At 46.2% G+C, this 25099-nt stretch overlaps 1 protein-coding gene across 41 annotated transcripts in view; it reads left to right on the top strand.

Moving 5' to 3' along the window:
• The window catches only part of ELAVL2 (ELAV like RNA binding protein 2), a 342584-nt gene that overhangs the window by 247197 nt on the left and 70288 nt on the right, over positions 1–25099 (top strand). For 7 of the 41 annotated variants that reach the window (XM_083818612.1, XM_083818618.1, XM_083818608.1 and 4 more), the window contains exons 1-3: positions 3262–3331; positions 3629–3688; positions 9413–9531. The exons of 2 other annotated variants lie outside the window; for them this stretch is intronic. The gene's annotated coding sequence lies outside the window, so the exon portion shown is untranslated. Of the gene's footprint in view, positions 1–1584; positions 1840–3252; positions 3332–3537; positions 3689–4058; positions 4177–8924; positions 9060–9412; positions 9532–25099 lie in introns of those variants that run through there. 32 more of the 41 variants (XM_083818607.1, XM_083818604.1, XM_083818598.1 and 29 more) reach the window with 17 other exon arrangements.

Here is a 25099-nt window from a genome sequence, read left to right as displayed (position 1 = left end):
CTTCTGAACGTGCACCTCGCCTTTTCTGTCCCGGGAGGAGCAACCCACGTCCAGGAAGCCTAGGGATCCTGGAAAGAAATTACGAGCAAGTGCAGTCAAGGGCGCGGAGTGTAAGGGATGAAGGGCAGGTCCCTGGGTGCCCCGCGGAGCTGTTGCCCTCTGTGCAGCAGGGATCTCTCTGCGAGCACAACTTCTGTGCGGGAGCCGTAGGAAGCACGTAACGAGCAAAAGGCAGATTTTTTTTCTCCTTCCTTCCTGTCTCCCTTCCATCCTCTTTCCTTTTCCTCTCTTTCTTCCCTTCCCTTCTTTCCTTCCGTGCCCCCACACCTCCGTCCCTTCCACCCTGAAGGTTTGTTCCCACAAATCGCCCTCGACCGGGCAAATCGCAGGGAGCAGCCCCGGGGCCGCGACGGAAACTTCGCGGGCGGGCGGGCGGAACGGCCCCGGGGGAAGGGGAACGGGAAGGGGACAGGGACAGGGACAGGGACAGGGGATGGGGATGGGGGTAAGAATGAAGATAGGATAGGGATGGGGATGGGGATGGGGATGGGGATGGGGGATGGGGATGGGGATGGGGATGGGGATGGGGAAGGTGAAAGGGGAAAGAAAAAAGGGAAAAGGGAAGGGGAAATGAAAAGGAATAGGGATAGGGATAGGGATAGGGATAGGGATAGGGATAGGGATAGGGGAAAGGGAAAATGGGGGAAGGGGAAAAGGGGAAAATGGGGAAGAGAAAAGGGAAAAGGGAATGGGAAAGGGAAAGTGATAGGGATAGGGATAGGGGTAGGGATATGGATATAGATACGGATAGCGATAGGGGTACGGATATGGATGGATATAGATAGGTGTATGGATGGGGATACGGATAGGGACAGGGATACGGACACGGTCACGGACAGCAGCACCTCCCCGTGCAGCCCCACGCGCGCACCCCTCTCCCACAGCCCCCCCCCCTCGCGCCCCCTCCCCTCCTTAACGCAGCCCACCGCACCCCGCGCCCCCCCCACCCCCTCCGCCCACCGGAGTGGCGTGCCGCGCGGCCAATCGCGCTTCTCCCCCTCCCCGGGGGGCGGGCCTAGCCGGAGGGGCCAATGGCATTGTGCCGTGCGCCGGGCCGCGGCTTGGGGGGGGGGGGGGGGGGCTGGAGCGGGGGCGCGCGCGCGGGTGACCCCCCCCCTCGGTGCGCGCCGCCGTGCGCGGGCACGCGGCCGCACGCAGCCCGTGTCGGCGGCGGGCAGGGAGCCGGGCGGCGGGGCTGCTATAAATCCGCGGGGCGGGCACGGCTCGGCACGGCCCCCCGCCGCCCCGCCATGCAGCAGCGGAGCCCGGCCGGCAGCCGCTAGGAAGGGAGCGGCGGGCAGGGAGGGGGGAAGGAAGGAAGGAAGGAAGAAAGGGAAGAAGGAAGGAGCCCGGCTCCGCGGAGCGCCCTCGGCTCTTTGTTCCCGCAGCTCTCCATCCCTCCATCCCTCCCTCCCTCCATCCCTCCCCCTTCTTTTTTTTTTTTTTTGTGTTGTTCCGTCGGGTCGCGGAAGGAGGATAGTCCTGTCACTCGCGCTCCGTTTCAGTTCTCTACCCCCCTCTTTTTTTTTTTTTTTTTTTTTTTTACATTTTTTTTCCCAGCGTCGGACTGTTGGGGGAGGGAGGGAGAGGATTGTTTTGATTTTTTTTCTCTCTCTCTCTCTTTTTTTTTTTTTTCCCTGCATCCTTTCAGAACTACCCGCAATTTATCTCTTGCGTGTTGTTCCCCAGAGAACCGCCTCTTTACTGGGAGAGCCGCACCGTTACTTTTTTTTTTCTCCTCTTTTTTTTTTTTTTTTTTTTTAAGCAGAGGAGAGGAAGGTAAGTTGTGGCTCCATTCTTTCCGTCACCCCGTGCATGCCGCGGGGACCCCCGAGGTGCGAGCCGCTCACCCCGCCACCCCTCCACGCCTCCCGCTCGCGGCACCGAGCCGGGCTCCGCCGCGCACACGCGGGACGGGGCCGCGCGGGGAGGTGTGCGCGCACCCCGGCTTCAAAACTCCCCCCTCCCCCCCGTGCCCCACGTCGGGCTCCGGTTACGGCCCCGCGCCGGGAGCATCCGAAGGGACGGACCCACGCGGCGCGGGCGCCGGGAGGCGGATCGCTTTGAGGAGATAAACCTGCTTTCGGGGATTAGCCGGGATAAGACACCCCCCCCCACACACACACAATCACACACCCCCCTCAGCCTAATTGCATTAGCCGCGGACCGGTGGACCCGGAGCGCGCAGCGCCCGCGGGTGCGCAGGGGAAGCGGCGAGCCCTCGGAGAGGAGAAGGCGCCGACCGTCGGGGGGCAGAGGGGTGGATGGATGGGTGGGTGAAGGGATGGATGGATGGGCGGATGGATGGACGGGGGGGCGGGGGGGGGGTGCGGCGCCCCCCCAGCCGGTGGTGAGCCCGCTGCGGGCGGGGGGCGCGCCCCTTTGTTCGGCGGCGCGGCGCGCAGGCTGCAGGCGGGGCTGTGCGCGCATTTTGCGCGGCGGCGGAGCCCCCCCCCTCCCGTCCCTCGCCCTCCCGGGCCGGCGGGGACCCTTCTCCGATGAGCTCGGGGAAGTTTGCAGCCGGCGGAGCCCCCGGACGGGGCGTCCCGGCCTCGGGATCCCCCACCCCGCCTCTCGCCCTCCGCTCCCCCGACGGCGCGGTGCTGGCAGGGGGAGGCGGCGGCGGGCAGGCGCTGTCCTTGCGGCTCCCGTGCGCTCCCGGTGGGGACCGGACCCGATCGCTGCCATTGTTGTTTAATTTATGCCCGGCACGTCGCTCCGTGCTCACCTATTTCCCATATGAAAAGAATTAATAAGGGAGCTGCGCAGCCGGGGCACGCGGATAGCGGGACGTGCTCCCCCGACGCGTTCCCAAGGACCGCGTCTTTTTAATGTCGGGGAGGGAATTTGCACGACGGAAGGGGGGGGGACAGGCGGGGCGCAGCCCCGTCGCTTTCCCCGAGGGGGCGGGCGACGGCGCTCGGCGGTCGCCTTTCCCCGGGACCTGCCGTCGGAGCCCGGCTGCGAAGGGGCACGGCCGACCCCCCGGTGACCCCGCAGGTGCCCGATGTCCGTCCCCTACGGAGGCGGGGGGGACGTGGGGGACGTGCCCGGGGCTGGGCGGGGGTCTCCGGCCGGTGCCGGGGGCGCGGCCCCGTGGTCGCGGGGCTCCTTGAGTGGCCGCCGGCGGTGTCACTCAGGCGGGGGCGGGCGGTGGGCGCCTTTATCAGCCCGGCACCGCCCGGTTCCTTCTCCTTTCGGCGGGGTGGTTCCGGACGGGAGGTTTGGGGGGGGTGGGGGCGGCGGCACCGGCACCCCCCGGAGCCAGCGGGTGAGGCGGGCGCCGCGCAGACCCCCTCCCAAAAAAAGGACACCCCACGGGGGTCGTCGTCGGCAGCATCCGCGGCACCGGCCGTCGGGGATTTATGGGGGGGGGGGTGTGGGGGGGGTGGAACTGAAGGAAGGGTGGGGGGAGACCGTCGGGGAAGGGGGGTGGGTCGGTTTGGGGGAGGGAGGAGGGGCGGGGGGGGGGGTCTCGAGGGGGCGGGTGGTCGCAGCGGGTGCTGTTGGAGGGGAAGGTAAAAGCGAGGAGCGTGCGGAGGCTTTTCATCCTGCCCTGTCGTCGTAGGTAACCTGTGTCTTTCCTGCAGTGTCGGATCGCTGCACTTGGCAACTTGCAAACTCCAAGGTATTTTGCAGCGTGGCGTCGAGAGCGGCGGACCGCTGCGGGCGGTGTCCGTCTGTCCGTCCGTCTCTCCCTCCTTCCCACCCACGTCTCCTCCTAGATGGGCTCCGTCGGGTTTTCTGCGACCCCGCAGGATTATTTTTCATTTCACTATTTTATTATTTCTTTTTTTTTTTTTTTTTTTAGTGCTTTCTCTTCTCTCCCCCTCCTCGTCCCCCCGCTTCCCACGTGGTGCTAATTGGCCGGGTTTGGCACTTGCCCTCCTGGCAGGGCATTGTGGAGCAACCCCCTTTGTCTCCCCCGCGGCATCTCACGGTGACTTTTTCTCCCCTCCTCGGCACGGCCCTGACGCTGAGCGCCGCTCCCATGCAGCTGGTGCTGGGGGGGGGGGGAGCTCTGTGGGTCGCCCTGCCCTCCCCTGCGTGCTGCAGCACGCCTGTGTCGCCCCCAGAGCCCCTCGACGGGTGCCACCCGCGTTGGTGTACGGAGGGGTAGGTGTGGGTGTAGGGCGTTTGGGCGAGGGATGGAAAACTGATCTTATTTTTCTTGGTGTTGGGGGGAAAAGTGGTGGTCGTAGCTGGTGTGGTTGAGTCCAGAACGCTTTAAAAATGTGTTAAAACGCCCGTGGGGCTTTGGGAGACAACTTTGGTGCTGTGATTTAGCAGCTGCGTAGGACTTGAGTGTCTTCTTGTCTTACAAGTGACATTTGCTAAAGTAGCAGTACCAAGTGAACTGAGTGTTTTGCAGCATGTATGTGTGTCTTTTAAAGGTAAGAGGTTCCTGGCTTTTATACTAAAAAGCAGCCAGTTTGATGCCCTTTGACTTTATCTATCTCTGCCTTGATGGTGAATATTAAATTAAAGTGGCAGAGTTGAGAAAATACCCTAGTAAATGGGGCGGTGGACAGCGGGCTGTTAGCTAGAGCCTCAGTTCTGCATTTTTCCTTTTAACGCCATGCATTCTGCATCTAGAAGTGATGTTTGTTCGGTTCTAGTCCTGCTTTCCTTCCCTCGCCTTTCGGAAATGCTGTGCTGGGGATGGTGGCTTAAGCGTAGACTTTGAATATGTCTTACAGTGCTCATAAGTCATTTTCTTTGCAAATATGTAATTGGTACTCATACATACTGCTTTAAGAAGGGATGAGATTTATTTGGAAAAGAAGAGATGAGATTTAATTGGAAATGTAGATGTTTGGAGTCTTTGCAGTGATAAATTGAGAGCATTTGTAACTATAGACACAAACAAATGACCTTGAAACCGCTGAGGAATTTTACTGTACTTCCTAAGATTTGGCAAAGCGCAGCGTTAGTGCCACTTTGAAATGCCTTATGGCCGTACCTGAGCTAATGTTTTTTTATGCAATAATGTATTAATTTTGTGTGTTTTTATTCCAGTGGAGGGGTTTATCCTTTCTATATGCAGTAGAGACGAATTGCTCTAGTCTTAGCATCTGAAGCCTCTTCAATATGGTCATATTTGTGTAAATCTTTATTGGCTTAGTTATGCTAGTATGGAATTTCTGTGGGTAAATTTATTTTAACTTTCCCATAGTAAGGTGAACATAAATTGTTGTTCATTTCCCTGGCTTTGTTTTAAATGCTGTTCTGCTGTGAGAGGTGTTGGTTCTTTCATTAGTGGTTTTATTGTTGTTATTCATACATTCATTGCATCTTTACAAATCTTGCACTGCCGCTCTTGAGCTGAGGTATCCAGGTGTAGTGAGTTTAAATTGTTCTAAACAGCTGCTAACTTGATTTGGAGTATCTGCCCTTGGAAAAAAAAAAAAAGGACAAAAAAAGCTTTTGGATTATTTCCCGGGTTTCTGGGTGGTTGTGTACAAACTACGCTAAAGCCCCAGACTCAATCCTATCAAAGCCTTTCTAAAGCTAAGCTAGACTTCTGGGAGGGACAGAGCTAAGCTATCTTTATTTAGGGACTGAGTAGGAAATAGATAACATGATCTAGCATTGTCTTTTTTAAAAAGCCCAAGGAATACTTCAGCTTTTTATGTTCCTTAAAATAAGTCAATGCCATTGGAGAGGTGGACTTTGCAGGTAAAAATAGTACAAGGATGCAAGCACAAGCTCCTTCCCAGTAGCAGTGATGTTGAAATGTTGCTTTGATAGGTAAAACCATTGCGGTCCTGCAGCGTAATGACTTTTGATTATATTTGTTGCCACTGAGGTTCTTCATAGCAATAAAACAGAATGCTACCTAATGGATAAATTCAATTTGTGATGAATATACATTTCAATCCTGCTTTAAAGCCATTTTTGCTTTTGCTCTAATGCTTTCCTAATAGATGCTGGTATCTACAGAGGGCAGTGAATGTTACCAGCTACTTCTAGGAGTTTAAAAGTGAGAGAACATTGCCTTTGTGCACACAGCTTTCTTGTCCTGACAGTCCCCGAATCAATTGAAAAAATCACAATGCTATCCAGCAGGATTAGCTGACGGTGCTTTGGGTTTTGACGTCTGTAGTTCCAATTCTGAAGGAAGCAACTGCATGCTTTTTGATCTCTTGTCTCTGTAAATCTACCTAATTTCACTTACTCAGAAGGATTAGTCTGGAGAAGCTGCTATAACAGCGTTAGAATTCATAGCTTTTAGCTACTACAACCTGTGGGCCAGATCAAGATGTTTTGTTGTCTAATCCTTGTTGAAGTTTACAAGTCATCCTGAGTTTCTGATGGCAAAATAACATGGAGAGGCAGGCATCTTTTGACTGATTACTGCTGAAGCTTGAGAAAGTACCAACACCGAGCAAGCTGCTTTCGCCCAGTAGGCATTGCTGTTGATTTGTAGGGACCCCTAGGATCTAACATTTTGCCACTGAGCAACTATGTATTGTGCTAGACTTGACAGAGACTTCAGTTAGAAAACAACTAATTGCTGTTTTTCTCTGCATTTGGGAGTTCTTGCTGTTCAGTCTAGACTTTTTGACATGCAGCTTTGCAAAAAGTGTGTCTTGGAAAGCTGACACTTGGCTTTAGTAGCCTGTGTTCTGTAGAGAGTGGTTCTTCAGTTGTAAAAACTGTGAAATAGTTACTATTAATTGCAGACATGTTAGGAAATACATGGTTTTTTTGAACTTACTTTGAAATTCTAAAAGTGCATCAAGTTTTCAAGTAGCTAGTGTTCCAAATCTGATTTTGCTGGCAAAATATCTGGAGTTGTAGCAGCTGTAACTATATAAAAGCAGGAATTGTAATGGGAACATCTTTCTTCAATACATTTGAAAATGCAATTGGGAACAAGAGTAAGCTCTCCAGATGGAGTTCACAATGTGCCACACTGTTTTCTGTTCCATTTGAGCCACTGTGCTTTGTGGTACTCCAGTAGTTAAGCAACAGGGATTTTCACTTGCTTTGATAGTCATAGTAAGCCTGGACATATGCGGGTTGGGAAAAAACTGTAACTTTCTAGTAGAAAGCCTGGAAGAGTACAAGGAGTTTGAGTGGCTTAGCAATGCTTTGCTGTTGTGAGTGCACCAGCTTGGGATCGGTGAGAATTGTTCTAGATGGTTCTGGGCTTCACTTCACAGAGTGTTTTCTGACACTGATTCTTCATTCCCTTGTTCAGTCCTGAGATTGCTGGTCAGCAGAAACTGCACAAACAGATGCTTAGACCAGATGAACCATCCAGATCTTGCAAGAAAGACTGAGCATATTGGTTTGCTGTTTTTAGGGAAAAACAAACAAACTAGGTACTACACTACAATTGCAGTAGTTGACCAAATGACTCGAGCTAGAAAATAATACAGTGCTGAGGACAGTGGGCTCTCAGAGGGCTCCAGGAACTTTCTCTGATCTTCATGTGAGTGTGGAGTAGATCTAGATGAGGTTATGCACTGGATAGTTAGTCAATTGGTGGAACATAAAATACGTCAGTGCAATTTCTTAAGTAGTTAATACCCGAGTACTGGTGAAATAGGGCAGCTTAAATGTTTGAATGCTTTATAAAACAGTTGAAATAAAGGTAGGAAAGGCTGTTCAACGTATTCACTGATGCATTTGTCGAGCAGTCTTACTGTAGGTCTGTGCTAGCTACATTTGCTTTCAGACACCTCAGGATGAGTTTGTTTAACCAAATACTTACTCAGATTGATCTGAAGATTTGTGTATAGTTATGGAACGAAGCTGCCTTTTTGTGACCAGAGTACTTGCGTTCTTCAGTAGTTTTAATCTTAATGACAGCAATGAAATTAGTAGGATTTACTTTACAGTATAGATGAACAAAGTTAATATTTGCTTGAATTTCCTGGAAATTTGTAGGTAAATGCCTCACTCTAACTTACAAGGGGTGAGAGGAGGAGATTCAGCTGTGGAAAGGGAAAAGTAATGCAGATGTGACTTTTCTGATGGTAGCAGTTTTTCACCTCTCTCATAATATTTTCAGTACTAGTCTTGCATATTTTTTTCAGAAGTAGAATTGTGCTCAGAAGGAATACTTGGAGTCTACTTTCCTGTGTGTGTTCTTCAGTTTCTTGTTGTGTTATATTGATTCACTGAAGATTTTTGGTATATCAGGAGGAGGCAGGACAGAGGAAAGCTGTAATCTCTCTGCAGCTTCCAGTGAGCTGAATTGCCAGGATGAGATAGTGGTACCAGTGAGTTTTGCAGATATTCAAGCTGTACCTGCATGCTGCTGAGCTTGAACATGTGAAAGAGGCCTCTTGCCTTGTCTTTAGCTTCAAGGTGAGCAGTGGATATAGTCTGTCATTAACATTTGTGGTATCTAAATTAAGTTTGCTAGGAAAAAAAAAGTGGTTTTGTGAGTCTTGAAGCAAAAGCTGTCATTTTGAGATTTAGGCAGTCAACACAAAATGCACACAAGGTACAGAGGGCTGCAGGGTTTTTTTCCTACGTAACATCATGAGAAGCTCAGTAATGCCTTAATGTAGATAAAATCAGCTGTGGATTTCAAGGTGATATCTGTCATAGCTTTTTGTTAATATTGGGGCTATGAAGTGCCTTCAAGAAATAATTCTGTTTTAGGCTTCCTTTAGCAAAAATCTAAAGTCAGAAATGAAATACAGACAACCAGAAAAAGGACAAGGATTTGACCGTGTTTAAACTGGGCCTCGTGAATTTGGCATCTTTTATTCTGTGCTTGTCATGCCTCTCCACTTTCAGTACTGACGCAGAGCACTCCTTCACTTACCTGTGCTTAACCTCGGTATTTTGAGGGTATCTGAGAATGCTTTCTTGCGGTTAGTCTTCTCCTGTATGTGCTGCAGAAACATCTGTGCCTGGTCTAAAGCAGTGCAGAAGGGTGGATGCCTAAACGGCTTTCAACTGCTCATGGAAACAGTGGGGCAGGAACAGAGGCACTCGTTCAGCTGCAAGAAGTGTTTCCTGCAACACTGCTCCAGGTGACTCAGAGGTGCATGTAAGGGGGGAAGGAGGAGAAGGTCCCCTGGAACTCTGGTCTGGAAGAGGGGTCTCTGGTGGGGAAGCTGCCTCTGTGAGGGGGAGTAGGTATTGTGGCTGTCATGGTAGAAGAAAAGACTGTTAACAGGTATTTGTGCTTCTGAATGATTGCTTTTTGCATATATGTGCATAGCAATTGCACTTAAATAGGGAATAAATGGGTAGTGCCACTTGGCATGTATGCCTTCACGATGTTCGTTCTGCTTTTGTAATGGAGTCCTCGTTTCTGTGCCGTCCATTTTTTGTCCTCCTGAAATGGCAAAAAACTAATGCTGAATTTTTATTCATCCATTAGCATTAAATTTCGTATGTACCGATCGGATTTCGACGCAGAGCAAGATCTTGGGGTATACTTTCTCCTTCTGTCTAGTATCCATCTCCAGGCTTGAACCAGCAAACGCTTACTAGGTGAAGGTAAGAGGCAAATGCTATTCCTTGCACATCACAGTTGATTTAGGAAAGGTGTTTAAATATTTTCCATATTAACATCCTAATACCTGCTATAATTGTAATTAAGGATATTATTTTTATTTCTAGTAGCATGCTTAGAAATCTTGTCAGACTTCCTACCGTGATTCTATCTACCGAACATACATTAGAAGCTGTTTTCTGTTTTCAAAAGAGAGACAACTAAATTCATAACTCTAAAATGCCATATGCTTCTCATAACAAACTATGCGTGTACTGTATGCACTCAGTAGTAAAGAAGTGAGTTTATTAATAAATTCTGTTTCGATGTGTTTGAGTTTAGTTGTATTCCAAAATTGAGTTCCTGACATAAAACTACTATTCCTAGTCTGGCCAGAGCACCCATTCCAAAAGGGACTGGAAAATTGCTGACAAAGTGAACTGCATAAAGTGAGGAAGACTTTAGAAGCTGCTTTTGCATTCAGATAGTTAAACTGTGAAACTTGGCATAGCAATAGTACTTGCCTTGGACTGCATCCATGGTTGAGAAGTTGGTAGGCAAGATGAGAATTGCAGCCTCATTAACCAACTCAGTAGCTGAATTTTTTTCTGTAACAGTTGAGCAAACTGAAAGAAAATTAAATGGAGTCATGCTTGTCTTCTGATAAAGGCTATTTTTGTCAGGAAAGTGCTTCTTGTAGTGAAAATTCCTCTGAACCAGTACAATTTAATGATATAAAACTAGTCGTCCTGGTAGAGACAAGGCTTTTTTGGATGCGGCTGTGATGGCCCAGGGTATCTTCTGTGCTGATTTATAACCGAGTTTAGGGTTGCTTTTTTTTTCCCATGTCGAAGGTTTCTTGCACAGCTAAATGTGTATGAAACAGTTGACTGCTTCCACATTAAGAGGTATAACACAGACTATGCATACAAAGTCTCTGTGAAGGTTTTTTGTTCGAAATGAGTAACATTAGGAGAAATGTAGATTCTGTTACTAACTGTTGGTCTTGATAATTTCAGAACTAAATAGATAGTGCAGGCAAAGTTTCTGTAGCAAAAGTACAAATTGTTTTTCCTCTTTTGTAAATGACATTTTTTATCTTTGCAAATAGCACGTAACCAGGTGCAGTAAGGGTTACTTGTGTTGAACCATATTTGCGTGTAGGGAAACGAGAGATGTCAATGTTCCTGAAGAAATGCTAAGTTGCGTCACCAGTCTTTGGTGTGTATTGCGTGGAATAAGCAAATGCACCAAGCTTCCTGTTAAGTCACACATGAGAACAAAGTGCGATGAGTTGTGTAGGAACCTTTTCCTTTTTCTTGACTTGAATCTGAAACTACATAGTTGATTTAACTTGCATTTCTACATATCAATCTTGCATAATCATGGTACATTCTGCCAGAGGGCCCAAAATTAGGGACTTAATTTAATTGGCTATTTCTAGTGGCTGCTCAAATGGTCTACAGATTCTTTAGAAAGGGCAGGCTGGGGTGGCAAGGAGGTGTTGTTACCATCTCTGTCAATGACCAGCTGGAGCACATACAGCCCTGCCAGGGGATGGATGAGGAGTTGACAGTTTATAGGTTAGGCTTTTAAAGAGGGAACAGGGTTAGATGACATAGTGGGGGGGTCTGCTACAGGCCTTCTGACCAGGTGAGTAGAAAAGGCCCTCTGCAGATGGATGGGAGCAGCCTCACATTTGCAGCCTTATGGGGGATTTCAGCCACCTGGATACCTGTTAGAGGGACGACACAGGAGGGCATAAGCAGTTCCTGGAATGTGTTGATGATGACCTTCTCCAAGCAATAGAGAAGCCAATGAGGAGACTCACTGTGCTGGACCTCAGTCTTACCAACAAGGAGGGGTTTGATTGGGAATGTGGAGGTCAAAGGCAGTCTTGCCTGCAGTGACCATGAAATGGATAAGTTCAAGATCCTTAGGGAAGCTGAGATGGTGATAAACAAGCTCACAGCCGTGAACTTCAGGGAAGTAGGCTTTGGCCTTTTTGGGATCTGCTTGGTAGCATGCTGTAGGATAAGGTCCTGGAGGGAAGAGAAGCTAAGATTCTTCAGTATTCAAGGATCACCTCCTCCAAGCTCAGGAGCAGTGCATCCCAGCAAAGAGGATGTCAAGCAAAAACTCCAGGAGGCCTGCATGGATATACAAAGAGTTCCTGGTCAAACTCAATTATAAAAGGAAATCTACAGAGGGTAGAAGCAAGGGCAGGTAACCTGGGAGGAATACAGACTCATTGGCAGAGCATCCAGAGATGACGTTAGGAAAGCTAAAGTGCAAATGGAATTGAATCTGTCCAGGGATGTCAAAGACAACAACAAAGTCTTTTATACAAAGTCTTTGATGTACCTACCTATCAATGACAGAGAAAGACTAGGGAAAATGTGAGCTCATTGCAGAATGAAACAGAGGACTTGGTTACACAGGTCAATGAAAAGGCTGAAGTACTGAATGCCTTCTTTGCCTCAGCTGTACAAGCAAGAACAGCCCTATGGAACTGCAGGTCTCAGACACCAGGGGAAAAATGGAGCCAGGAAAATGCAGCCATGGTGAGAGGATAAAGTCAGAATACTAAGCAAACTGAGCATAAATAAGTCCATAGGCTCTGATGAGATGCGCTCATGAGTTCTGAGGGAGCTAATAGTTGTTGCAAGGGCACTCTCAGTAATCTTTCTTTGGTCATGGCAACTAGAAGTGCTTGAAGACTGGAGAAATGTAAATGTCTCTTTCTTCAAGATGGGCAAGAAGGAGTACCTAGGTAACGACAGGTTGGTCAGCCTCACCTCAATCCCTGGGAATGTGATGGAACAGCTAATCCTGGAAAACATTTCTAAGCACGTGAAGGGCAAGAAGATCATCACCAGTAGCCAGTGTGGATTCACCAAGGGGAAGTCAAGTTTGGCCAACTTGATTCTACAATGAAATGACCAGTGTGGTAGATGAGGGAAGAGCGACGGATGTTGCCTTCCTTGACTTCAGTAACTGGAGCACCGTTGCTGTGAGGAAAGGCTGAGAGCTTCTTGTGCCCTCGCTGGGGGTTGAACCAGGTGATCTCCAGAAGTATCTTCCAATTTAACCATTCTGTGATTCTGCCATACCTCTTCATGACTATGTCACCCAAGAAGGCTGGGTTGCGTTCATTTGTGTACATCTGAAAAATCTGGCTGTTAGACTATTAAGAACAGCTGTAGCCATGTAATTTCAATTACATTTTTAGTTCAAATTAAGATAACTGAGTAAATTCCCATCAAATTGCAGTATAGGTATGCAGGTCTTTTCTTTGAGCTACCTAAACGCATACAAACTGCATGATGTAGATACCTGACACTACTGGGAAACCTTTGAACACTTCAAGTGTAGATGTATATGCTTGTAGCACGTACATGGATGAAAGGGTTTCTTAATCCTAAATGGAAAAACACAAGTTGTATAACAGGATTAAATGGGAATAGGAGTTTGAAATCATTGGAAAAAATATAAGTATTTGAAGTATTGTAAATATAGGAAAGATAAAGAGGCCTTTCATTTTGAGATGCAAGATGAGTAGCTTGAGCTATGTCTGTGACTGAAGCTTGAAAGTCCTGTAAAGCTGATCTTGAGGTAACTGTTAAGACATGTCTGATTCCATCTACCTTGCAATACTGTTGAGAACTACAGAGACGGTGAGTTCTTGGCTTCATGGTATGCCCTTCCTTCTGCTTTTTCTTTCCGGACTTCAGGAAGATCAGTTTACTCACCTAGTTAAAACTTTAATTTGAATCAGTGACAGTCTACAAATAGCATCCTTGGTGGCATCATTATGCTCAAATTAAACCTTGAAAACATTTGAGGGCTGTACCACTTGATGGTCTACTCATACAGAGGTTCTGCATTGCTTTGGTTTGAAGATGGATTAGCGAATGTTGTAGAATTTTTTTTTCTTAATCCCTCCTGGTAATTTTTTTTTACAGATCTTAAATTTGGCCAGGAAATTTAACTTATTTTCCACACCATGAACCAAAAAAGTGCCAGGCCTCTAGGTACTGGGTCAAAGAGTTACTTGAGGAGCCATTAGGTGGTTTCTCTGTGCCAAGCAACCCTAGCTGGTAATAGCCTTTTTTGCTGCTACTAGCTGTAACCTCAAGAATGGATGCCTTGTGTGTGGCCCAATGGTAGTTGGGAGAGAACTAAACATACAAAATGCTCCTCTGAGAGCAGAGGGACCTCTGTATTAAGCACGCTCTATAACTTGTGTATAAAGTGGACAGGTTGCTTCCTTAATCTTGTACGGAGATTTCTAAAAAGTTTTTCTTCCCTCCTGAAACAAAACAAGCCCCCATACATCTTCATCTGAAGCATGAAAGGTGAATTTTCTTTAGGTGAAGTAGGATTCGGCTTGCCTTTTGATCAGCTGGTGTCAGCTCCCATGGAGACTGGGGAAGCTGCTGTCTTGCAAGGAGCTCGGGCCCACAGGACCTACCATGGTCAGCTGGTAGATGCTGTTGGTAGAGGTTCCATCAGGCCCATCTGTGCAGCCTGCCTGACACCCTGGGGCTTCAGGAAGCAGGGAGAGGAAAGCCCCATGCAGGGGGCTGTGAATCTCATCTCTGAGAGAATGAAAGCAAATCAGCCTGTTTAGGTCTCAATGTCATGACTTTCAGAGAAGGAACTGAAGTAGCCTGAGAAAGAGCTTTGTGCAGACTAAAACCGTGTGTCAGTGGAGGGCTTATTGTGGTAGTAGGCATTAGGTGGGGTGTGTCACCCCAGGAAACTACTGCTTTTGTAGGTCTTCATCAGTTGATGTAGTTCTGTTGGACTCCCTGGATTTTGTAAGAAAAGCAGTGAACAAGAAAACTTGACTTAAGACTTTGAGGAGGGTTGCTTCTTCTTCTTCCATCTAGGAGCTTACTGTTTGGGTAATGCTGATCTATGTCTGGACTTTCCACGTGAGCTGACTGCCTTTCTTCACTGTGGTAACACAGTGTTGGGTCCTGATGGCAGACTTTGTGCAGCTGGGCCACAGGCTGAGCTGTGGGAGAGGAGGCTGGGACTGCCCCATGGTGGACGCAGCTGGTTCCAGCCAGATTTGTAGTGGCTTCACCACAGGGCACAGCTGGGCCCATCAGCCTGGTCTGTGGTGCCTCTGAAAACATTTGAGAGGCGAAATGATGTGCTGGTGGAGAGGAGTGAGGAGAATAGTGAGAGAAATAGCTCTGCGCACAGAGGTTGGAGTGGGAGGAGCTGCTCAAGGCCTGGAGCAGACACTTTCCTACAGCCTATGGGGAAGCCACAGTGGAGCAGGCATTTCCTCGAGGTCTATGGAGAAGACTGTGCTGGAGCAGGTATCTGTGCGGTAACCGATGGAGGACCATGCTGGAGCAGATATACATGCTGTAGCCTGTGGAGGACCTCATGCTGGAGCAGGTGGATGTTTCCTGAAGGAGTTGCAGCACATGGAGAGCTCACGTTGGAGCACAAGAAACATGTGATGGAGAAGTGACTAATTACCATCCTACTTGTCCCATGGTGGGGGAAACTAGGAATATAGTGAAGTTGAGCCTGGAAGATGTGGGTAGGGTGAGAGGAAGCTATTGTTTTGTTTTTTTGTTGTTGTCGTTTAACCTGGCTGGCTGCTAAGCACTACACAGCCATTTGCTCACCCTTTTCCCTCCCTCTCTGGGATGGGGGATAGAATTATAAAGAAATGAAAGCCTGTGGGTTGAGATAAAGACAGTTTATTAGGACAGAAAAGAAAGGAAAATGATATAATAGTACTCCTAATAATAATGTGTACAAACAAGTGATGCACAATGCAATTGCTCACCACCCGCTGACCGATGCCCAGCCTATCCCTGAACAGCCGGCCCCCCACCCCGGCCAGCCACCCCTATATATTGTTTAGCATGACGTCAGATGGTATGGAACACCCCTTTGGCCAGTTTGGGTCAGCTGTCCTGGGTCTGTCCCCTCCCAGCTCCTGCTGCACTCACAGCCTGCCCGCTGGCAGGAGAGAGCAAGAAGCTGAAAAGTCCTTGGCTTAGTGTAAGCACTGCTCTGCAACAATTTGAAACATCAGTGTGTTACCAACATTATTCTCATCCAAAATCCCAAACACAGAACCATACCAGCTAGTAGGAGGAAAACTAACCATATCCTTGCTGAAACCAGGACTTTTTTTTACTAATTAAATCTATTTTAATTGGCAGTACATGAATTTTCCTCAATTCAAGGAATTTAGCTTCCAAATTCAGTTCTGTTCGCCTGTGAGGTGTGGCTTCTCCAAACTGTCTCCTAGTTAACAAGAAGTAACCAGGCTTTAAAGTGACCCATGTGTGCACATCCAGGGGGTTACTAGTGAAGCCTTTATTTTCTTCTGTACTCTAGTTTATGCTTGCAGGAAGGGATATTTGCTGTTTAAGTATTGTAGGTCCCCAGACAGGATATCTGCTTGATGCTGTGTGAGTACCTGACCTGATAACAGATTTGTCTTCATTCATACTGGCATTTGAAGCTTTTAAATGTCAGTAGAACAGATATTCCTGACAGCCACAGATCCTGTCCTTCCCAAGAGGGAGTAAGATGTTGGAGACTTCGTATATTTTTAGAAGGGAATAGTTCCAAGGCATATGACTTGCTCCATTCTTTTATTTGTTTAAACAAAGAAATCAGTTGTCAAAGTTGGTTCTATTAACAAGTTGCCTAGACCACAGACAATTACTGTGGCTTGTGTTCACTATCACAATTAAAGATCTGCAGTCATCCGTCCCCCAAACTGACAGACCTTTAAATGGTCTCTCTCTGGTAGGTCTTTGTCCCTTCTTCTGAGCATGTGAAAGGTGTGAGAGATTGGTGTGGGGGTTAGGGTGGTGAACTCAGCTGCATATTAATTGCAGCTTCATTTTGCAAGTCAGAGAGGAGAGGCCGCTGTCTAATACTTGACAAATCAGGGAGGGCTCCTTGTGACCAAAGCAAGCAAGGCTTCTTTTTCTTAAAAGATTGCAGTAAGGGTGATCTGTGGAGCCTCACTCTATTCCCTGAGTAAGTCATTCTGTGAGTTGTTGAAGTAATTTCTGTGCGAATTAAGGAGATGGTGATTGAAGTAGCCAACATTGATTTACCAAGGGTAAGTTGTAGTGGAACACATCTTGGAAAGAAAGTCTGTGGATGAGGAGAGATGTCGTCTACCTTAAGTCTAACACGGTAGCGGTCTCCTGCAGAATTCTTATAATAGCTTCAGGATATGAAGCTCTAGAGGGAGGGACAGCTAGGTAGGTGGAAAATTGGTGGGAGTTTGGAGCTTGAAATGTGATGGTTAACACTTCATAATACTTCATGATTTTTCTAGAGTTCCTGATTTTTCTAGAGGTTTGTTACAAGTTCTGTGGAGTCTGCGGCATCATCTAATGTATTTAATGTTTTTTTCATTGATCTAGAGGAGGGGAGAAAACTTGCCCTTACCAAGTTTGCAGATAGCACCAACTGAGGGATGTGGTTGATACTCTCAAGGGTATGGCTACAGTCCAGAGAACCTGGGACTGGTGAGAGGAAGGGGCTAAGGAGAGGACCCTGTGCAATTCAAGCAGGATCAGGGTACAGCCCTGCCCAGGGTAAGCAGAGATCCAGCAGCAGCACTGGTGGGGCTGGGGGCAGCTCTGGAGCAAAGGCCTCGTGCAGCAAGTGAGCAGGGTCAGAGAGGCTGGAGAGAAGGGAAAGCTTTGCACCTGCAAGGATGGTGGGGCTGTGGCTAACAGAGTGTCATCTACCTCCTTGGAGGGTCTCTGTAATCACAGAAATCAGAATATCCTGAGCCAGAAGGGATCAGTGAGGATTGAGTCCAACTCCCTTCTCCATAGAAGGCAGCCTAAGAGTTAAACCATATAAAACCTGAAATTTCTGCTGGTCTGAAAGACTGATCTGTCTGCCTGTGCCTGTTAAATGCATTTATTAGAGGTATGAACTAAGTTATGGCAGAATCCTTTGGTTTACTTCCAATAAAGCAAGCTCAATTCTGCTTTAAAAAAAATCAAAAAAAACAACACCCATGTTTTCATAGCACAGCTGAAAGATCTTTGGGGTAAGTTAATTATTTGCTGTTTCTGACAAAAAAAAAAAACAAACTAGAAGAGAGGCTATGGTAGGTAGGTATTGTGGTCAGATTCTGCTTTGTCATCTGTGCTCTTCAAGAGGTCATTGTTTTGGAAGATGTTCTGTAGCTTTTGGTCTCAGTTGACATAAGCTTTGTGTAGAGAATCTGACAACACCAAGATAATCAGTTTTGGGCCCCTTGCTACAAGAAGAACACGGAGGTGGTCAAGCGAGTCCAGAGAAGGGCAACGAAGCTGGTGAGGGGTCTGGAGAACAGGTCTTACGAGGAGCGGCTGAGGGAGCTGGGGTTGTTTAGCCTGGAGAAGAGGAGGCTCAGGAGCGACCTTATCGCTCTCTATAGGTACCTTAAAGGGGGCTGTAAAGAGGTGGGGGTTGGTCTATTCTCCCACGTGCCTGGTGACAGGACGAGGGGGAATGGGCTAAAGTTGTGCCAGGGGAGGTTTAGGTTCGATCTTAGGAAGAACTTCTTTACCGAAAGGGTTGTTAGGCATTGGAATGGGCTGCACAGGGAGGTGGTTGAGTCACCATCCCTGGAGGTCTTTAAGAGACGTTTAGATGTTGAACTTAGTGGTATGGTTTAGTGGAGGACTTGTTAGTGTTAGGTCAGAGGTTGGACTCAGTGATCTTGGAGGTCTCTTCCAACCTAGATGATTCTGTGATTCTGTAAAAATATTTCAAAAACCAGAGATGCCAGCACAATGTGAATCTATTGGCTGTTTTTATATGAGGTGCCTTTCAAAGTGAAATTTAGTCCCTGATGCTGTTCAACGGTTGTAATACTACTTTAACAGGTTCCCTCTGTCCTCTCCTTCAGGCTACAGGTATTGAGGATACCAATTAGCAAGTATTGTTGTGTACTATGTGGGCAGCAGCCTTTCTGAATCCACTTTATTGTTGAGCTTTATTGATTCATTGTTGAGCTTTACCCCAAGTTTTTTCCACAAATAGTAATAGAGTCAAATATTTTCCGAGGGGCTGGATGGTGTAGTTGGTTTAAGAGAAGAATTTAGTTCTCTTCCTTGACCTAATCAAGAAATAAATACTGTGATCTGTCTGAACTTGTTTTCATGGTGGGGATCAGCTTAGAGGCAAATAGGCTCCATACTTAGAATCACAGTCTTCAGAGCCCTGTTAAAGCTGAAATGTGATGCACCTCTCCACAAACTGCTCTTGAGAGCAGTGGCTGGTGGAAGCCGTTTCTGGAAATCCTTATAGGTGGTTTGGGGCCAAATAAAGATCCTTTGACAGCTGGATGTGGGGGTGCATTAGTGGTCCTTTCTGGGTAAGAACTGGAAAAGGTCCTGGCCATCACTGACCCAGTTTGTGCCAACTGGAGGCTATTCAGAGTTGTTACTTGTGTATCGGTTTTAGTGTCCTTTGGCATTTTTCTCTGGGAATATTAATACTGGTTCAGATGGCAGATGAGGTTTGGGGCATACTTCTAGGAGAACCTGAAGCTAGCCAGAGCTCAGATGCTCTTTCAGAGGTGGGTGTCCTGTGGACCAGGGTATGAGCAACATCCATCTTTGTTTGGAGCTGGCTTCAGTGCGCTAAGAGTAAGTGATGTGGTCAGTTGGGTTGAAGGACTGGAGGTGGCTGTAGTGATCAGGCTAAACCTGTTCATGTGACAACGTAGTGTAAATCTGGTTTGTTTTGTGTTATATCAAACTTAGATATCCCAGTTCTTCCACAGGTAATTTCTGCTTCATTTCCTGCTTTGTAATGCTCCCTAACTTGTAAATCAACAAGTGGAACTCATTTTGGTATTGTAAAGTTAAGTGGTAACTTAGGGGAGGGAAGGAGCTAGATGCTCTTCATGCTTTCATGCAATAGAGAGACTTTGTGCAGAAAATAATAATAATAATAAAAGCTTTGTCTATAGCCATTTACTTCTGACAGTAATACTGCTGGCATATCCTGCTTCCAGTTACAAGCTGGTAATGCTGTGGAAGAGGCATGGTGCTTACACTTTAACAGTATGTGGCCAAACTCTTTACAGTTTGTAAGTCTCAGTGCTATCTTGCTCTCTGTTTTTGTTATGTAGTACTGGGTGATCTCAGGAGGATTAGGATGCAGAGATGTAGTGAAGGAACTCTTGGCATGAAAGGCATTGGTGAGGGCAGGGGGAGAGACAGTATTTGAGGTATTGTCTCTGGCTCAGATATTTTAACAAGATAGTCATCCTTGTTCCGTGTTTATTGCACTTTGCTGCAAAAAAATCTTAATTTGCAATGTGATGTGGACAATTCTATAGCCAGAGGGACTTGAAGGTAATGCTGATGGTTGGGCTTGATGACCCTGAAGATCTTTTCCAGCCTAGATGATTCTATGATTCCTAACTTTTTTAGGACTTGGAGGTAGGAAGGAGTGGAATGCATGTTTAAGCAGCCTTTCCCAGTTTGTGCTATGGGATAAGCAAAGGTAGTCATGAAGACTACCTGGAGGGTTATGGAGGACTGGAAAACTTGATTGTTCTAGAGTAAATGACTAGTGGTTGTGCTTCAGCTTCTTTGCCTTGATACTGGTGTGTCCTTCACTGCCCGCAGTCCTTCGAGTGCGACGTGTACCTTGTGTGAGTACCTGCTTACCTCACTTTTGAAGGCACTTCAAAATATGGATCCTAAACTGTCCTAATGGTGCATTCCGGCTCATGGCCATTCATTCCAGTTAGCATTTGGGATTGTCTGTGCAGATGAAACCCAAAATGATTGCTCACTTCTATGGTCATATCACTTCAGATGCAAAAGATCTTAGAATATGAACAAGAAAGTATTCCCTTTAAAGGGAATACAAATGAATTTAAAATTGCTTATGTCAGACTCTTGGTAACTACCCATTGTGGTGTTGAAGTGTCGTTTCTTGTCATGAGCGTGAGTGCAACTGGAACGTATAGAACTAAAACATTAGTTTTACTTACTGTTTGTCTAAGACGAGGGGATAAGTCTTGTCCCTGCCTATCTGACTCCCACTTTCCCCAGAAGAAGCCACTTGCTCAGAACTTTAATCCTGAGAGAGGTTTTGTCTTGCTGGAGTTGAGTGAGGTAGACAAAAGAGGTGGTGCTGGTGCTAGGAAAGGTCAGGTCCAACCATGCAGCCTGAATGTTGGAGTAACAATGCGGGGAGCCTTGTTCTGTCAAGCTGCTGAATCTCATCATCTGAACTGGTATGGAGGAAATTTGAAAAGCCTGGAAAGAGACTGGTATAATACGGAGGGAAAAATCTCCAACTGTAATAGTTGGATGAAACTTTTGGCAGTCCTTGTTTAATACCTGTTCTATGAGTAGACATTCACAGGTTGTTCTGCCACAGTAAATTCTGTGTAGTACCTGGGCAAGACCTGCAAACTCATACTTCCCAAGTGATGTCAAGAAGGAATCATATAAAAGGAATGCTTGATCACCCCCTTCTAAAGATGTTTGCCTGGGTTTTATGTGTTTTCAGACGAAGAATTGTAGCAATCATTAGATTTCAGAATAAAAAATAGCATCTCTTCAAGGTCAGGTTCTGGAGTGAACCAGGGTGGTGTCATTGGTGTATTAACAAGAGTGGCGTTTGGAATACATCTCTTATGAGTGAGCAGTCTGTATGGCTCTCCCTCTAAGAGCACACTTCACAATAGGTATCTGCAGTGTGTTTTCCTTGAACTGCTTTGCTGTTTCTTGATCAGGAAGTAGTTATGTCTTACTGTGCTGTGTGGGTGTATCCAGAGCATAGCTTCTTGCTGGCTAATCAACATTTTTCTGCTTTTTTTGCATCACAAAACTAATCTTGCTCAAGCTAAATTTAACCACCCTTGAAACCTACAGCATAACTGCTGTGTATCAGTAAAACACCCCAGGAGATGGTGTATGAACTCAGACCTGTGCTTGTTTTGATCCATCCTTCATCCTTTACCCCATAAATACTTGAATAGGGTAAAGATTCCATAATGTACAAACTGTAAGTGACATGGTTTCAAGTATCTTCCACTTAATTTTGCAAGAAGCAGTGCCTAACCTTCCGTGAAGTTGTCTATCTTTCATGTAACAGTGTCTGATTTAGAGAAGGTGAGTGGAAGCTGAGAGGACTTCAGGGCAGCCATGTTCATTGTGGGGCTTACTGCCAACGAGCGAACAACTGAGACTGAAGTTCTGTTCTTTTCAGCCCATTAAAAACAAGGTACTGTCTCTCATGCCTATGTTATCTTAGAAGATAGCTGTTTTACACTTACTTTCATGTAAATCTTAATGCTAAATTATGTAAGACGAGTCAAGAAGTAAAATGTGCACCAGTGCTAGAGTTCCTACTTGCCTGATGCTCTGTGCAGAGTTCCTAGAGGCAGCAGTGCCCACCTGTGAATAATTGTGGCTGGTTCTGATGATGTCTCTAATGGCAGTTTTCCCCCTCAGCACTAGCAAAAGCACTGATAAGAAAAAGGGCCACTGGTTATGCAGTACCAGGATTGTTCATGAGTTTAGTGTTTCTGCTCAGCTTTTAATTGGTCCTTGTGCATAATGTGTATGGCATTTGAAAACCCTATTCTACATGGGGGGCGGGGGGGATAAGGTGAGTTCAGAATTTAGCACCTTAACCAGTGGTAAAGTAGAGGTGCTATGTTTGTGCTTGGATGTCTAACTTCCTTCTTCTTGTCTCTTCTTTCAGCCTAGCTTGTGTAGAACAATAGTGTTTGTCTTGGTGAGATTCAGTTAATTGTTTCTAGTTACAGTTTTATTAAAGCAGGCTCTTATGTGTTGGAGCAAGCATTTGTTGAAAGGTTGACTGTAGGTGCTAAGCTGGAAGTGATTTGATGGCTACCTTTGGTGCAGCTAAACTGTTGCTGAGTCACTTTGTCCTCCAGCATTTTGAAACTGCAGTGAAGTTTCTCACTGTGGCATCCCTAGATGCAAGGATGGAGGGTGATGAGTGGAAAGCAAAAACATTATCAACAGTGAACTAAAGTTAGAGGTGCTTGGTTGCTGCAGCACTGCAAGGGATGCTCTGCCAGAAGTACCTGAGTGTGCTCAGTCTTGCAAGTGCTCTGGATGATTTTACAGAACCACAGAATGGCTTGGGTTGGAAGGAACCTACCTTAAAGCTCATCTAGTTACAGCCCCCCTGCCATGGGCCGGGACACCTTCCACCAGATGAGGTTGCCCGAAGCCACACCCACCCTGGCTTTGTATTTCAGTATGACACAGCTGTGAAACTTAGTGCTTTCAGGAGATGGCATCTCAGAGTGCGCGGTAAAGGATTCTGTAGGCAATATTTGATGTTTAGAGGGGGAAAAAAAATCACAGATAACCGGAACAGTGAACTTGTACAATGGATCAAGCAACAGTTGCTGTTCAAGGCAATTTCCTTCTGCTTCAATTCATTCCCAAGTGTGTGTTTTCCTTTTTATAGCTTGTGTACAACTGTTCCTTAACATTGAAGAATTCTTTTCTGAAGCCCCTGTAAAGGCATGACACATTTTGTCTGTCTCTATTTAATAAGGAAGCTGTCACAAACAGCCTCAAGGAGGTAGACCGTGCATTAGAAATGTCAGAGCAGAATTTTTGGAGATACAGCTTCTGATATATCAAATTCACATCTTTTTTTTTTCAAAATTTTGAAGCATAAAGCTTTTTTTTCAAACTTTCTTAGCAAGGAAGTTTGTTAATCTGTTAACTGGTTGAACGCAGTGGCTTCCCTAGAAGGTATGGGTAGTATTATCGGGACTACTGAAAGAAACATTGTTTTGATGTGGGTCTTCTATTTCTGTATGTATGCTGAAAACAATGGCAGGACTCTAAATTTGGAGAGAAAATGGTGCTTAGTAGACAAAATGGGCTGTCCTGAGCCTAGGTTGGATGCTTTAATGTAAAAAAAAACTTTCTGGAGTCTCGTGAATTATTTCACCATTTATGCCTCCTAACTGAGCAAAAACTATTTATTTTGCTTTACTGTTGGTACCATTTGTAAGGGACAAGCTAAAGGTGTTACCACAGGACATGTGGCTCCTATATTCTTCCCCAGCATTCATGTGTATTGTAACAGAGTCCAACCCCGGCTTTAAACAGGGTCATCTGCCTAGGACCAAGTCCAGGTTGAGTTTTGAATTTTTCTTGCTCTGCCCAGAAAAATGCTCTGTGACCTGTCTGTGTTTGGTGATGTTCACTGTGAAGGAAAGTTTTTATGCTTAAAGAAAGCTTCCTGTATTTTAAGTTTGCCTGTTACCTTTCTTTCTGCCACTGAAGAGTCTGGCTCAGTCTTCCTTCCTCCACTGCATCTGGTATTTGTACTGGTCTTACTGGTAAAGACCAAGATGATGAAGGCAGTTGAGTACCTCAGCCTTTTCCATCTCCATTGTCAGCAGGTTCTATGCCCCATGGAGCAGCAAGCCTGCACTTTTTACAGTCTTCCTTCTTTGTCTTTCAAATCTCTGTTTTAAGTTGGCCAAAGTCTTCAGCAACACTACTAAGTTGAATTGCCTTCCACAGTTTTTAAAGTATGTGTTCTGTAATGGGCCGACTTGTTGGCACCAAAAAAAAAAAAAGACCCATGACTTCAGTGCTTTTCCGTTTCTCTTCATTAGGATATAAGTGCTTAATTTTTAAGAGCTTCTCTTTTTACTGGCTGCTTCCAATTCTGCTTTACACTTACTGTCATCAACAGAGAGTAGAGATGTCCAAACCAAGTTGTTTTGACTGACTTACTGAGAAGTTACTGTGCTTCCCATCTTAGCTAAAAGCACTTAATAACCGTGTGTTTAAAGATAAAATTTGGGGCAGTAGTTTGGAAGTCTCTTGAGACTGGATGCGCTGTGTGCCTGAAAATACCCATGGTGTAACTCAGCGCTGGTTTATCTTTTGTTGCCTCTGCAGGATTTGAGGCTATAATTGGAGACTGGTCGTGGTATAGAGTGCATGATTGTTTTTTGAAATTAGTATTTTATTCATAATTACTTTTCATACAGTGAGTTGCATAAGAGGGAAGAACTACTGACTGGGGATACGGTTTTCAGTAGGCCCTATATGTATGTTTTCAGCCAAGTCCTTGTTTTGAGGATTTAGCTGAAAGAATGACTATGGTAAGGGGTCTAGATGATCTCTTAACCTTGTCAAAACTCCAATGGAGTAGAGTCTAATACAGGTCTGGAGTTTACTTCTCTGAATATTTGTGGGAGGAACCTTCCACTCTCTGAGCAGTAGTTTACATTGATGTTGCCTGAAAAATATCTCTGGCTTTGTAAGAGGGGAGTAAAGTACATTATTGAACATGAATATCTAATAAGCTGGTGATTGGAGACAACTGATGGCTGAGTAAATTTGTACAAAGCTTGTCAACTTTGAGTCTGCAGAAGCTATTGGTAGATCTCATGTTGGACTTTTGTTGCAGCTGTCTCTGTACTCTTTCTGGAAACTGAGTGAATTGGAGGTAGGAGGTCTTTCATTTGCACAGTACTTTACAGACTCCTTAGAGGAAGCCCTGTTTCCTATGTGGTTGGGCTCTACT

This window comes from Anser anser (assembly GCF_964211835.1).
Source record: "Anser anser genome assembly, chromosome: Z".
NCBI lineage: Eukaryota > Metazoa > Chordata > Aves > Anseriformes > Anatidae > Anser > Anser anser.
The sequence above is the reverse complement of the archived record's forward strand: the minus strand, read 5'-3'. Positions and strand labels throughout refer to the sequence as shown.